Source organism: Camelus bactrianus, chromosome 13 (assembly GCF_048773025.1).
Source record: "Camelus bactrianus isolate YW-2024 breed Bactrian camel chromosome 13, ASM4877302v1, whole genome shotgun sequence".
NCBI classification, from domain to species: Eukaryota; Metazoa; Chordata; class Mammalia; order Artiodactyla; family Camelidae; genus Camelus; species Camelus bactrianus.
The window spans coordinates 4,769,361-4,785,547 of NC_133551.1; the positions used below are offsets into that span (position 1 = coordinate 4,769,361).

Below are 16,187 nucleotides of genomic sequence, written 5' to 3' on the forward strand. Positions count from 1 at the left end.
AAGGGATGCCTCATCCACACTCCTCTGGTCCATGGAGAGTGCTTCCCCCTTCACACCCCTGACCCCTGGCCAACGGCTATCACTCTTCACAATAACAGATTGAGGTGTGAGTCCGGAGAGACAAGCAGGGCATATGAAACCTTTCCTTTCCCTCCAGTGTTGGCCACCCTTGGGAAGCACCCGGGATGCTCAGCTCCATGGCAGGGCAGCCCTGTGCAGGATGGGGCAGATCATCTTAAGGGAAGGCTCGCTGTGGCCCAGAGTTACCTGGGACTGCGTGAGTCTCTAATTCTGGGACACAGTATCATGACACGCATTTTCCCACAGCCCTGAATTTCATGGAGAACGTGGCTTCATCAGTAATAAAGGAGACATTTATCGCCTGTCTGTTCTTCTGTGTCATCTCTCAGTTGGCTGCTGGAGAAAACATGTGTATAAGTATTGGGTCCACTTAAGCCCCAATATATATGAAGTACCAAAAAATTCTGTGGCTTAACATTGGTTCAGGGCGACTGTGTAACGGTCCTGACTTTGCTGATGCTAAATTATGGGTATAGGAACTATGGAACCTCCTCAAATATCTTTCATCATAAAACCAGATTTTCTTATTTTCCTGTTTCTTAGTAATTGCCAAAGACTCTAAAATGATGGCTTCATACAAAACAGGAGCTAAACTTTATGAGCCCTTTGACATTCCCACTGTGCTAAACAATTTACATAATTTCTAATTCTCACAATTCTGCAAAGCATATACGAGCATCCCCATCTCACAGACGAGGGAGAAACTCAGAACAAACTGACTCAGGCTCACGTGGCTCAGTGGCAGCGCGTGCACGCAAACCCAAGTCAAATCACTACACCCCTTCTTCTATGTACAAAATCACCTCCCACCAAATGACACACAGCGGCTGGGTCAATACTCAGGGAACTCAGTACACTTTTCAGCTTTAAGGTGCTCAAGAGGCCGCTTCTAGCTGCTTTATAAAATCCCGGCTCACTGGTTGCTAACACTGGAATAAAAGACCGATTTTGCCATTGTTTGCACAGCAACTCTGAAATGTTCACAGCGAGATGACAGAATAAAACAAAGACATAAGCAGAATAATTTTTCCAGGTAGACAGACATAATGGACATTGTGCTATTCTGAAGCACTAAGCAAAGGAATCAAAGCAAAAAAATATTTGTTAAGCCTTCTTTTACAAACAGGAAAATTAAGACTGTATGAAGGTGCAACAGCGCCTCCTATGGCTAAAAAGACCTTCCAGGTTGCCGGGAAAGATGCAACAAAAAAATTGCCTGTTGAATCAGAAACAAGAATCAGATAACTAAAAGCTTATGTACCACATACTGCAGTTTGCTTCGGGGAAGGGAGGGGTATTCAGTATTTAATCTGACATTGCTAATACTCTTGAATATAAACAAAAGACACAGGCTCATGGAAACTCATCTTAGAAGAGGAAAGAATCCAGTCCAGCCACTTCATTTTACAGGAGGGGAGACTGAGATCTGGGATCTGTCCTTCCGGCAATCAGCAGCAAAGTTCTCTCTCCTAGGCCTCATGTCATTCACTGTAGCAAAAACCAACAGATCTGTACTAGACCTCTATTCATAAAAGTCACGTCTGTATTTTTCCAACAGTAGGTAATCTAAGTATCTTGCAAAATACTTCTCAAAGAGCCAGGAAATCATACAAGTGTATTGAAATACAAAAACTTTTATTTGCACATTAAAACAGCATGAGCTTTATTCTATTAAAAAAAGTGACATGTCAAATCAATGTTTTGATATTTTAAAACCTATTAAGCATGCAGAAAAATAAATCAAAATTTCTTTAATCACAAAAGAAAGAAGCTTATTCCCTTAAAATGATCAATGTGGATTTTTCTAAACTTAATAGTTCTGGTCAGATTTCTACGAATTTAAATGTCTGAGTGGATGGTTACACGGCAACATGAATTTTGAGTTGTAACAACACACATTCTGTGTAAATAATTTTCAAGGCCGTCTGCTTAAGGTGATTTAACTAGTCCCTGTCTCACTAGAATGATACAGATTTCATTAAACCTTCATACTGCACACACACACAAAACCCTGAATCCTTGTTACTTTAAGCCATATTCATATATTCATATATATGCATATTGAATATGCATCAGAAACAAGCCACTCTCTTTAGTATTCAGAGTTGATCCTTCTAAACTATCTGTCCTTGTGACAGCATATTTTTACTAAGCAGCTCTTGGGTGCTTCGTATACAAGGCGTCTACTTCTCACAGTCAAACAAGGTAAACGGCATCACTCAAATTTCACAAATGAGGAAATGTACTTAAGCCATGAAAACAACTTACATATTCATCATCAGGAAAGAAAAGAGTAAAGATTTTACTTACTATATTCACTGACAAAACTTTCCTCCATACTAAGACTACATAGAACCAATTCAGTCTTTGTAAATTTTTCTGTCAATAAGCACCACTAGAGAAAAACAAGCAACATCATTAGCAATGGTTGGACTTTCAAAGCCCACTCCTATTTTGCACTATAATCATTTGTAATGTTTTGTTTTTAGTGTTTACAGAGCACTAAAATAAAAAAATATAAACTTTTTAAGTCATTGCCTGAGAATGCAACATTTGTGAAAATGTACAATTTCAATTTATGCCACTCTGTCTCACATTCTCACTGGTGTGTCTCCTTTGAAGGCTTCATCAAACTGAGACCGCTAAAATCGTTCATTTATGGACTCACAGGAGTTCGGGAAACCACTCAACACGGGGCTGATCAGAGGAGCCATTGAGAAAGCATCCTGTGCAGCCTGGGTTCCAGCCCTGAGTCTGCCAGCGCCAGCTGTGTGAGATTTTGGACAAGCTGCCCCACCTCTCAATCCCTCAGCTGCAAAAAAGGAGACACTGATACCTACCCTTAAACACCTGCTATGAGGTAAAACATGAGGAAAGCATTTTAGCCTTAGGGAGGTGTCCACTCAGAGCAAGCTTGGTCATTATGATGATGAGGATTACTTTTAATAAGTTAAGGCAGACAAAAAATTAGAAATCACCATAAAGGAGAAACATTTTATGTCAATGAGCATTTCCTTTTGAATGGATTGCAGAAAGTTTTATAGAATTTTTTCATAAACCAAATTTTGTCCACTAATTATAGATTTACAGGTTCATGGACATGTCTCCAGAAAAAGAATTAGAGGCCTCTAACCTCTGAATACTAAGAAAGAAAAGTTTAAAAAAAATCACGGGGGAGATTATACCTCACTTGAGAGAGTATGTGCTCAGCATGCATGAGACCCTCAGTTCAGACACCAGTAACTCCATTTAAAGACTTTTTTTTTCAAGAAATGGAGAATTAAATAAAAAAGATGGAGGAATACAGAAGTTTTTTAGAGACTCAACTCAGATTAAAGATGGGGGAAAAATATCCATTTCTCATAGGAAATCTTGAGAACTATGTAAACCGGATCTGAGTTGTCTAATCTTTTAACATTATTCATGAATTCCTATTACCAAGTCTTAAAACTGCCTGATAACCCACAGTGGTGATACTGATCATAACAGCTGCCAACACGGATCGAGCTCCGGCTAGGACTGCTCTGTTCGGCCATCTCGGCCCCTGAGGCCTCACCAGGCTGAGAGCACTAAATTTTGTCATTCATGAGCATCTCGTGTAAGTCCTCCCTTTGTGCTCCTCACTCTCCCCTCACCAGCCCCCCTGAGGGAAGCACTGTTATCATCTTCCCCACCCGCAGATAAGGCCACTGAGGCACAGAGACTAAACCTGCTCCAGGTCACATCGGCATTAAAGGACGTCTATATTTCTGCTGTTTTACTATTGACAAAGGAATCTGAGATATCAATTCAAGGGAGACTGTTAAATAATCAAGTCTGTCAGGTCTTCACCTCAAAGAGCATATAGTATAGATTCCTGATGTAGGATGAGGCTGCCGCCACAAACTGACTCAGCTTGAAATTAATATCCAAGATGAAGCAGCGGATACACGTAAATATTCACGATTGTCAACTCCGCTCACGGGTCTGGGCCCTTCACTGCCTGAACGGGGGTGAAATCCCCACCCCTGTCAGGGATGGAAGCGCGGCTCTTCCCAGTGTCACCCAGGCTTCACGGGCTGTTTCCCCCCACAGGCTGTCCTCAACGATTAAAAATCTCGCAAGATTTTTACACCATGCAAAACTGAAAGACATTTCTGCAGATGGAGCACTTTCTCAGGCTTAAAAATTTTTTGCTTACACTCCGCAAGGGGGAAAATAATACATGACTCTGCAAAGTCTAAGAGCCTCACCACTCACAGGAGTAGAATGGCCTCAGCACAAGATGACTCTTCACGGATGAGAACAAAATAAATCCGCCCCCAACCACAGGCACTCCCAGAGACAGCGCTCAGCAGTCTTCTGCACACTCACGGTTGTGCAGCCCTCACCACCATCTATTTCCAGAACACTTCATCACCCCAGAAGAACACCCCTGTCACTAGCAGTCAATCCCCAACCCCCCTCCACCCAGCCCCTTGCAACCATCACCTGCTCCCTGCCTCTGCATGTGCCTATTCTGAGCATTTCAGATCACTGAAGTCAACAATATGTGGCCGTTTGTGTCTGCTTCCTTTCACTTAACGTGCTGTTATGAAGGCTCGTCCATGTTGAAGTGGTATCAGCATCTCTTTTTTTTTTTTTGAAAGTGTTAAAGTTTATTAGAAGTTGGTAAGTACTATGAAAAATAGTAGAGAGGAGCATAAGTGATTGGGTTTCAAAGGGAAAAGGGCGGGTTGAGCAGTCAGGGTGGACTTCCCAGAGCAGGTGGCCTTTTTCATATTCCCCTTTATTTATTTTTTCTTTTTTATTCACTCTTACATCTGAATAATGTTCCACTACATGGAGATACTACATTCTATTCATCCATTCAGCAGCTATGTACGGACGAGGTCCAGAAGAATGAGTGTAAGAGGTGACTAGGCAGGGATGGCATTTAAGCAAAGGGCAAGATGTGCTTTGAAAAAAAAAAAGCCAACAAACAGAGGCACAAGGAAGTTCAGCGTGTTTCTGAGAAAGTGCATGCTTGCTTCAGCATGACTGCCGTGCAGGGCTGGGGGGGGTGGGGAGTGACAGGAGTCACAATGAGGGAGTCACCTGAGAATATTCCCCATGCAAGCAGCTCAGCCATTTCTCCTCCTTCATCCTGTATTTTAGAGCCATTTTTGATAGGTTTTCTATTTCAAGTAACAGTACTTTGTTACACATCTGATCATCTGCATCAGATCACCTTACCTCCAAGGCACAGAAAGTCATTCACTGACTGGAGCAGCTCCAAGACATAACGGTGATGGACCAGGGAGTCCTGCAGCATCCCGGCCTGCAGGCACAAACCCCCACATGTTCCATGGTGATGTCCGGAAAGTAAAATGCATGGAAATATCTCACTGCTTGTGCACGATATCTGCCCCCAAATTGCCCCAAAATCATGCTGGCAAAGCACTACTGAGCCATCTCACTACAAAAAAAAAAAAAAAAAAAAAAAAAAAGAAAAAAGATAGAGAGAGAGAGAACAGAAAAGAAAAGAATAAAGATAAGTAGGCAAATTTAGGGTCTTCCATTGAAAACCAGCAAGCATCACTGCCAGTATCTCAGCTGGAATGGTCCTGTCTTCAAAAACCACTGCGCAGTTACATTGCAAACGTGATAGACATATATGTATTCCACGTAGATGATATTACAGTAGGATTTTTCTTTTCGAAATTTCCAGTTGCAACATTAACACAAGAGAGTTTATGTTTCAGCTATAAAAATATAAATTATCTTCCACTTTCTTAATTTTGAACCTATTATTATTTTATAAAGGGTGCTATGCTGCAAATTATAAACCAACTGTTTGGCTTCTGCCAACAAGAACTTTATGACTTCACTATTTCAGAGCAAGATTTAATGATGCTTTGAGAAGTGGGGCCTGGGGCGCTCACTAACAGCTCTTTAAATACTGACAAGGATGTGCTATTTAAGTAATGCAAAGGCTCTAACTCTACATTAACTCAGAATCCAAAGAAACTACACCAAAGCCTTACTTTATCATTTTTAAATTTTGCTATTGTTTTGAATATTAAATTTCTTAAAAGATAAGATTTTTTTTTGAGAAAGACAGCAGCTGTATTAAATTTCCTCTCACCAAGAAAGCAATCTTTATCAAGAATAAATACCCCTATGGAAATCCAAAAGACGGGACGTTTCTAGCTAAGTGAACATGCAGATCTCAACACAAGCCTAAATCCTATCAGATCTCACTCGAACGAGCTCAACAAAGTCCTGGACTACCCTGAAACTTAGCTCTTCTGTTCCAAATGTTGGCTGAGCTAAGATCATCACACAAGGCATGGAAGAAGAGAAAAGTCCACCTGGCTGCATCCGTTTTCTTCCAGCCACAAGGTGCCGCTAGGGGGTCCCCGTTAATAAGCCCTCCCCATGAGGAAATCCAGCATCCACACTGCCCCTGCCGTCCCCAAGCATCCCCGACGCCCCTCTCCCACTGGTGGCCCCCCAGCCTGTCAATGGTCTTCTAATGACCCTCCCAGTTGGTGGCACTCTCCCCCTCTTCCCCGCTTCACACACACACACACACACACACACACACACACAGCCAGGACAGCCTTCCCAAAGCACAAATTTGATTACGTCACCCCCACTTCAAACCCTTCAGAGGTTCCCTGGTAGAGTTCTAGCCCCACCCCCGACCCTGCTTGCCCAGCCTCACCTCAGTACCCAGGTCCCCAATGACCTCAGGTGCCCCCTGACCTGCTGCTACTTCCCACTTGCCTCCAGGCTCATTTTGACGGTTTGTCAAGGAAGCCTTCCTTCCCTCGAACCTCTGCACTTTGGGTTAGGTGCCCCTGCTGTGTTCCTAGAACATTCTACGCTAAGACAACTTCTGACACTGCTAAGCTCTCAAGAAGCAATACATTTTGCTTACTACTGTGAGTCCACCCTCTCTCCCCTGGACACTCAGAATTGCATGTGTTATGAATAAATGAATGAAGGGGTGGGTCTCAAAGGGACGGGCAGAGCTGCTCTCGCCCACCCCGACCCCTTCTTTCTGTAGAACATCAGAAGCAAAACCAGGAGTACCTCTCCTGAGGGTCACTTTCTGCTGACACCCTTCACTGCCTCTTCTGTGTCAGTTCTAGTAAAAAACCAAGCTCCTCCAAAGCCCTCCATCCCTAGGCCCACTGCAGGGTCCTTCCAAGCAGGGGCACCCTCCACCCTGGACCACACAGTGCACTCTCCCCGAGTCCCCACCCCACAAGCCTCCAGGCCTCTACCCGGGCTGCTCCTGCCACCTGAGTCACCCTCTTGATTCCTCATCCTGGCTGACTCTTACTCTGTCCTCATAACTGAATGTAGAGCCCATTTCTTCAAGGAAGCCCTCTCTGATGATGTCCTTTAGCTCTTGGCTGGGCTCCCTCTACAGCAGGACTGCTTGGCGACCAACTGGTGTTTGTCCACCTGCTCCTCGGAGACCATGACCTCTTGGAGGCCACGTGAGAAAAAGGAGTGAGACAGCAAGAGGGGTGGGAAGAGCAAAAAGCAAAATCACAGCCCAAGTCCCAGATTCAAGGATTTTGTCTCAGAAGAAAAGAATAAAATGTTTCATACGTATGTCATTTGGCTATGAGTTTTGTGGCTCATGGAAAGCAAGAGGTTGGTGTTCTAGTCTAAAATCCAAGTTACATGCAAAGAAATGTACATATTCATATCCAAAGGAAACCAGAGCTGCTCAACAAGAGTTTGCAGTTAAAATCAAAGGAACTTTGATAAAGGCAATCTCTCTCACTCTCTCTCTCTCTCTTTTTTTTTTTTTTGTATCATATAGTTGTAGAAGTATTTGTGTAACTAAGTGATGGCTACAGCCTATGATTCTGCACTGGAGTGTTTGGGGCTGAGGAAGCCCAGATTACATGCACTGTGTAAATACAATCACACCAACACACTGACAGGCGCCCTAGTGGCTGAGCTGAAGTTCCAAAGCAGACAACCTTACGTTGCAAGACATCTCTCATTAGAAAGTAAGGAATGCAATATTCTGTATTCAATTACATACGTTATATGGGCCATTAAGCGATAGTGCATCTTGTCTAATGAAACCCCAAAATAAATTGTTAACGTCGATTTTCTCCATCTGACCCTTCTTTGCTAACTTTGGATATCAAACCCTCACTCCATACGGAAAGCTCAGATCTACGCTGCAGCAGGTTACATCCCGTGGAAGAAAGCCTATCAAGGGAGAACTGGAGAGTTTCCCTTCAGAAGCTGCTAAGTCTGGTTTTGCACCTGTACGTCATTTGCAACCACGTCAGCGTCAAAGGAGTAAGACCTTACCTCTGTGGGGCGAAAAGCACTGCGGTGCTTCTGAACCATCAAAGAACACTGAGCTTTGTGAAACAGTCCTGAGGCACTTAAATCGTACTTTTTGAGAAAGGCTCCAAAACTGACCCAATTCACGAATCCAGGTACAACAGGGAGGTACCGGAATTAGTAGATAGAACATGCCCTTGAAGTCTGACAAGGCCCTGCTTGAATCCTGCTACAGCATTGACTAGCCGCTAAACGGACCAATCCCTTAACCCCTCTGAGAAGGCTTCCCAATCTGCAAAAGGGGGCTGCCACCGCCCACCTGGGAGACATGGATGTGAATGCAACACGCAAGTAGTGCGGCCGACTGGTACCTGACACGAGGCCTGGCTAGTTTCCCTCCGCTGCCCTTCTCCCCCTTTAAACTTGCATTGTTCCCCCTGGTAAGGGTCAAGCCCCCGGACCAGACTGCCCGATTCTTCTGTGTATCCCCGGATACATGCCTTAACTTGAGGAGGCCAGAAAAAGAACTATCTCCTCCAACGTCACTATCAATGTTCTTAAGAGTCTGGGTTTTTTTAACTCTATTTTGCAGGGAGACTATTCCAGAACTGTCCAACCACCATTCTCCACTTTGGCTCCTCTCCCAGCGCCCGTCCCTTCTCACCTCAAATCTTCTGCCTGCTGGCCTTTTGTTCGTGGGAAAGAGAGTCCGCTAGGGTGGAGACTCCCTAGGCCTCTGTCCCTCCCTCAGAGGTGAGTGTGACTACCTTCTCCCCACTCCGACTCCAGCTTCCGAGGAGGTTCCCCTCCCGGACCATGCAGCCTCTGCATCATCCCAAGACGCGCACGCGTGGCCACAACCCTCCCTTCAGATTTCTTCCTGGGTGGCCCTGCCCACCCCCAGGACCCTTAAGGATAAATGCCATTGCTCTGAAAATCCCAAACGCCACTGACTGACACACCAAAGCTGCATGGTCTGGGCTTTCCTCCAACCCAGGCACAGCCCTGCCCCGCCTCAGCCTCAGTCTGCACCTCTCGAGATGAGCTCATCCACCTGCACGGCTGTGAACACCAGCTAAGAATGACGACTCCCAACGTGTATCTGTGGTCCGGCTCCTTCACCTGAGCCCCAGGGCCATAGACCAGAGTGCCTCTTTGAAGTCCTAACTTGGATGACAAATGGAATCTTAAAAATGCCTCATGTCCACCATTTACTCTAGAGTTCGATTCCTGGCAGGTACCTCCCAGGCTCCCGATTTTAGTAACAGACCCAGAACCCACCTAGGTGTTTGAGGTCACATTCAATTTCCCCTATTCCTCCCCCCGGCCCTGCCCTGGAATCAGTCCTGTCATTTCTATCGCTAAGCCAGTCTCAAGTCTGGTTCTGCAAGGACCACGGATGGAACCCCACAAGCTCATAGCAAGGTACAGTGCGTCACAGTCCTCCGAAGAGAGCTCCCTGGAGGGGGAGGTATCTCCTGCCGCTGGTCACCTCAGAAGGCACTGGATTCTCACAAAGGAGGCCCAGGAGAAGGGACTCAAGGTTCTCCTGTGGTCTGAACTTTGAAGGGCCCGAGGTTTGGGGCAGTTCCGAGTTAGCAGACACACCTGCCAGTGAGCAGATGAGGATGGGGGAACCCAGGCAAGGCTGTTCTCACTCCGACCCCTGGGCTATCAGGAACCACGGAAAAGGCCTGTGTCCAAGGCACAGCCCAGCCTTCACAGATCCCAGCCTGCATTTGCCAACCCAGATAGCCTAGACACCTACTTGCTACTCTTACTTCTGTTCTGTTCCCCCCCAGAATGTGATGGACTCTTTCAGAAAGTCTGGCCTGTCTCAAGCGAGACCAAGTCAGTGAAGGATGAAGTGTCCACAATTGGACCAGGGCATGAAAGGAGAAACAAGGTCTCATGGCCAGCATGACGGTGGTGGCCAAACCCTTTCCCCGGGTGAGATGAACCAGGGTGTGGGTGAGAATGCAAGGTCACTTCACGGCTGACTGGGGTGTTGGAGACTCACTACCGCAAACTAACGACACGGCCGTCAGTGGTGGACGTCAGCTGCAAAAGACACGGAGTCAGCTATTTACTGCCAACATGGGTTAATAGTAAAGGCTGGTACAGGGAGGCCTGCATGGCTGCTGAGGCAAACCACAGACCCGGCTCTGAATGCCCACTGGCTGGAGCAGAGAGGAAGCTACGGTCCCCTTTAGCGGTCCCTGTGTCCACCAGATCCAAGTGAGCCAGCTACTTAGGAGAAGGCCATGTTGTTCTGATACGCAGAAAAACCAGCCTCGTAAAGGGAAAATAAGAGTGGCATGGAGTTTAGACCCGCTCCTGCCTCTCTATGAAGGCAAAGTAAAGTAAATGGCACGGGGAAGGTGAATGCAAAAACAAAAAACAAAAAAACATAAAACCGGTGACTGCTTCCTCCAACAGCATCCCCTGCAGCTGCTCATCTCCGAGCCTGCCACTTTCTCACCAGTGACCACCGGCCTGGAAGCTCCGTCACGCACGTCACACAGCAACAGCCCGGAACCGCGTGCAAAGCACGTTTGTGTGAAAGCCAGAATCAAGGAAGATGCTGTAGATTTTGACTTTCCAAGTTTAAATACTCCATGAAAAAAATCCCTCAGCAGCCACCTAAATCAATTCGCATCTCACTTCTTCAAAACAATCAAACAAATTTAATAAGGGCGCATTTGTCACCAAACATAAGGAGGACCAAACTCGTTCCTCAAAGCAAGGATTTTAACAGGTATCAAACACCAGTGGGTGATGTGCTAACAAAAACAAAAATTCCAAAAAACTAGAAAATAAAAAGATGACTAGGATAATATATGGATCAAGGCAACTGTTAAGGTTTTTGCTTTTTAAAGCGATGGGGACAGCACGGAGGACAATCTGGCTATTTCCAATGCAGGGTGTGCACAGTCCACTTTTCAGACGCAACAACATGCTCACAGGGCGGTACAAGATAGAAAGGGAAATAGAAAAAGGAAAAGAGGAACAGCGAAAATTAGAAACACATGAGAACAAAAATAACTGACAGCAATTACAAGAATTTAGGTGAGTTTGGTGAGGACAGGGACGAGGGGACGGTGAGACCCACCCTCACCTATTTTTCCAGGGAAGGCAGGGGCCTGAGGCGAGCGGCGCTGCCGGGGGACCCCAACGTGGTCAGCGCCCCAAACCTAAACTTCACCTAGATGCGTGTAGACAGCTTTTGAGCTACAAAATGTGGTCGCATTTCAAGCTGGACAATTTTACTCACTCCCACCAAGAGTAACAGGAGAGAATTAGGCTCTGTTCCTGCACCAAAGCATTGTTTAAAAAAGTAATGACTGTGGAATAGTAAAAGCAACAATGGAGTAAAAGTGACTGGAGGAGAGCGTACTTGACCCGAGCTCACTGGCCGCGTTATCTCACTGACGTTCAGATGCTGGCTGAGCCCTTATGGTACCAAAACAGACAGACCCACCAGGAGGGAGGTTTAATGCGCTGCTGTATTTTGATGCCGAGAGCCATGCCTGGTACACGAGGTTCTGGGTAAACAATGGTGACAGTGTCAACCACTATGGGCTAAGCACACAACCAGCTACTCCGCCAAATCCCAAGGACACACTTCAAAAGGCAAAAACAAGCTGGCATTCTCTGGTGTGTCTGCATACTCAGAGCCAAGCAGTTGCTGAGCAAACATATCACCAGTGCCTCCTGTGACAAAAGAGGAGGCACTGGCCAGGGGGCTGGGGCAGGGCTCCAGGCTTCCACTGCTCACCCACCATTCTGTCCAGGGGGAGAAGGTGGTCCCTGCTTACGTTGCACCGATGCACCTACATTCACTGACGCCTGGGGACTGAGCAGGAGGTGACAGGTGACGGGAATGGAGCCAGCCTGGGAGTGGCACGGTGCTGGCATCTGTGCCCTCAGCTTTGCCCAGACCACTACATCTGCCAGCTCATCTACAAGAAGCAGAAGGGGAGAAAGCCGTGTAGATCACAGGGCCCTGCGAGGACAAGTACAGGTCATGGCCACGATATGCCTCGCCCCTTCCTTAAGCCATAGAGGTATGTCCGGGGAGGAAGTGAAAATTCATCCAGAGCCCGCCAGGCACCACAAGCAGGTGGGACTCGGGTCCCCTGTGCCTGTCACTCACAGGACTGGTCTGGACTATCTTTTTATCAATTCTCTGGCATCTTCTCCTCCAACTTACCAACAACCAGAAAGTAGAATCTGATTTTAGACTCACAGAGAATCGCAGAACACCTCCTCCACTTCGGGCCCGGCAGCACGTGCCAGGTCCTCCGACCGTCACCTGTGGGACCACCATGAGCCCTCTCCAGAGTCAAGGCCCGAGGCCGTAGGCCGGGGGGACACAGATTCCCACAATCTCCCCAGCAAAGGGGGACCACCTCTCGGCAAAGGCATCTCACCCTCTTCTTCTCGAGGGATATCTCAATAGATACACAGGGAAACAGAGCAGAAGGTGGGGGGGTAGGCAGCCCAGAAGAACTCGTCTGCACTTCCAAGGCAAAGTGGGTCCGTTGACCTAATCACAGGGACAAAGTGAGGACGAATCTTTCCCTGCTGTGCCCCATACTCCGTGACACGCCTTTCCCTGCGTAAGGAGCTCATTTGGAAGCCCCTGGCAGTGTTTCTGTTGTCCTAAATTGGCATGGTGGTTGTCAGGCAGGGAGAGAGGGCCTGAGCCGTGCAGGTGCTGGACCTGGGAAGCAGGAGACACTGGCTCCACCCCCAGCTCAACCAGCGCCTCATTCTGCATCTCAGGATTCAGCATGACATCTATATGCACAGGGATGAGACTGTCCCAGGAGAGGCTGTCCAACAGGAATGAAATGTGAGCCATGTAAAGAAAGTTTCCCAGTTGCCACATTTAAAGAGGTAACCCCCACCAAATAAAACCCCTAGAAACTGATTTTAAGAACATATCTTACTTATTCTACTGTATGTAAAATACTATCATTTTGACATGTAATCAATAAAGAAAGTAACAAGATAGTTTACATTCTTTTTACTAGACAAGTCTCAGCATCTGATGTGCATTTGACCTAGAGCACATCTCAGCTCAGAGCAGCCTCCTCCCCAGCTCTCCTAGCATCAGTGGCTTTGGCTACTCTATTGGACAGCAACTCCAGGGGTCACACCAGGGTAATTGGCTGAAAAGCGGGAGTAAGTGTCCATAATAACCCTAAAAGAATCTCTCCGAAACAAAGGCGGATTCACTTTTAAACGTCTGAAAACCGGCGGGTTGCTCCTCCCTCACGCCTTGGCTACAAGACAGCCCTCCTCCTTGCTGATCCCTTTCTGGATGTAGGGAAGCAACCCTTCACATAGCCAGGGTGGCCGGGCATCCAGGTAGACTTTCCTGCTCTCTGTGTCCAGTCCCACGAAGTCCTCATTCTCAAACAGGATGTAGAGCAGGAGGATCTTGTCCCCAGACTTGTCGGATGCACCGTCCAGCCACTTGGACTTGAGCATGATGAAGAGAGACTCAGTGAAGTCCTCGATCCTCTTCTCCACCACCCTGCAGTCCTCGTAAATTGAAGGCCACGTCGGTGCGCGGCTGCTCGGCCACCTCCCCATGCAGCACAAAGACAAAGAGCCGAGAGTCATAGAGCGTGGTGCCATACAGCTCCTCTGCACGTGGAGCTTCTCGAAGGTCTTGGCCAAGAGGCAGTCGGTAATGGTGACAAGGCCCACGACCTTGTGGTGGGTCTGGAAGTCGCTCCACCCATTCTCGGGCGCATAGTGGTGACTTTAGTGGATACAGAGTGCCCACTGCGAGCCGCACGGGCTGATCTGCCTCACCAAGGAGATTCGCTTATAGATGCACAACAAATTCTGCTCTGAGATGATCCCCACGGGTTGGACCACCACGGGGAGAGTCTGGTGGTCCTCAGCACACTGCACGTAGTCAGGGATGTTCATGTTGCAGGCCCTGACGAGAGGGAAGAGGAGACCGTGGTACATACTGTGCTGCGGGCTGCGGGCCTCACTGGGTTGCGGTGACCTGGTGTGTACCAGTCAGAAGGCAGGGGAAGCCCAAGCAAAGCCGGGGGTACAGTTTGTCCTCAGCGTCTGCACATGGCTACCGCAGCTCAGATCACATTACGCAGCTTTTGGTCTAGGCCTCCGCCCTCTGCAGAAAAGGGTCATTTCTTGTTTTCTATTTCCAAGCACCTAGCCAGGCCCTGATGCAAAGTCAGTGCTCAAAATTGCTGAATAAAGGAATGAATAAAGGAACTGCTTTCACACCCCTCAGCAGGATATAATGCAAAGAAACACAGTAGGATCAAAAGACCTGGATTTCAACTCCAATTTATTTGAACTCCTAAGCTGCAGAATACTTGATAAGAAAACTTGCTTTGGGGAGGAGGGTACAGTTCAGTGGTAGAGCACATGCTTAGCATGTATGAGGTCCTGGGTTGAATCCTCAGTACCTCATTTTAAAAAAAATGAAACAAATAAATAAACCTATTTACCCCCCTCAAAAAATATTTTTTGAATTCCAAATTCAAGAAAAAAAAAAACACCTTGCAATTGACACAACATTGTAAACATGAGTATACTTCAATTAAAAACAAATCCTTGCCTTACAAGAATATATCTGGATTATGGAAGTTTACAAATGTAAAATGCCTAGGGTCCCACCTGCATAAGAAGAAGGAACTGTACAAATTTACTATCCCTCATTTATGAGCCATATTTCCTTTGGGGGGTTTATAACCTCTCAGAGCTAATTTTCTCAGATTAAAAAAAAAGAAGGAAACATTACCGGATTCTCCATACTGCTGAAGAATCAGATAAACCTATGATAGCATCTGACCCACAGAGTTTACTCAATAAATGCTTGTTGAATGAATGAATAAACAAGCAAAGTGAATGCTGCTCCCTGCCACAGAGCATCATGATGGTACTGCCTGGAAATCCCAAGCCCACGTTTCACCCGACTCTACACTAAACATGGGTGACCTGGGCAGGCCTGTGTGCTCCTCTTAACCCCAGTTTAATCATGAATAGAAATGAGGGCAATAACACAAACCTCAAAGTGTTAGTGAGTCATTACTGAATTGTATCCCAACTTTGCAAGATGGAACCTTTAAAGAAACTTGGGCAAAAAGTCCGTAGGCCCTCTCCATATTATCTCTTACAACTACATGGGAATCTACATTATATCTCAAAATAAAAAGTCTAATTTATTAAAGAGGCTATTGAGGTTAAATGAGCTCACTGTCTCAAATAAGGAACACACAGTACAAATAGGTCAATGCCCAGCCCATGAGATACACTCAGTAAACATTCCCACTGAGCCCACTGGTCCCTCCAACTTCAGAGCACGATGATGTGTCCTCATGGCCAGAGGCCCCTGCACCTGAAACTAACAAAGCTAATGGTCCCAACTTTCAAGAGCCCCTGCCACCACCGTAGGTCTAATTTTGTACTTGTAATTTTTTTTTCTTTTTATTAAATAGAAAAACGTAATTGCATAGCCTTCAGGTCACCAAAAGCTGACTACAGAGATCATGATGGCAGCCCTTCTTCGTGAAACAATAAAATGAAAAGCCATTTCCACAAGATCTCTGTGTAAATCTACTAGGGAACTTCATCCAGGACTGAGAGGAAGAGGACTGGGGAGGAGGGGGCAATCTGCGGCACACAGACCCATGGGCCACCTGTCTCACGATGGACTTTAGACCCAACACTCACCCTCAAGGAACTTCAAAATAGACACAGACAGAGTGCTGTGGACAAGATTTTTTTTTTTAAAGAAATCCCAGATTCTCTCGCAGGTTTTGTTT

At 46.4% G+C, this 16,187-nt stretch overlaps 1 long non-coding RNA gene across 1 annotated transcript in view; it reads right to left on the reverse strand.

Annotated features, from left to right (window-relative positions):
- LOC141579536 (uncharacterized) overlaps window positions 1-5,519 on the reverse strand; it is a 36,018-nt gene extending 30,499 nt beyond the window's left edge. The window contains exon 1 of the long non-coding RNA XR_012511088.1: window positions 5,296-5,519. This is a non-coding gene — a long non-coding RNA (uncharacterized LOC141579536). The remainder of the gene's footprint in view (window positions 1-5,295) is intronic.
- Between the last annotated feature and the right edge of the window lie 10,668 nt (window positions 5,520-16,187).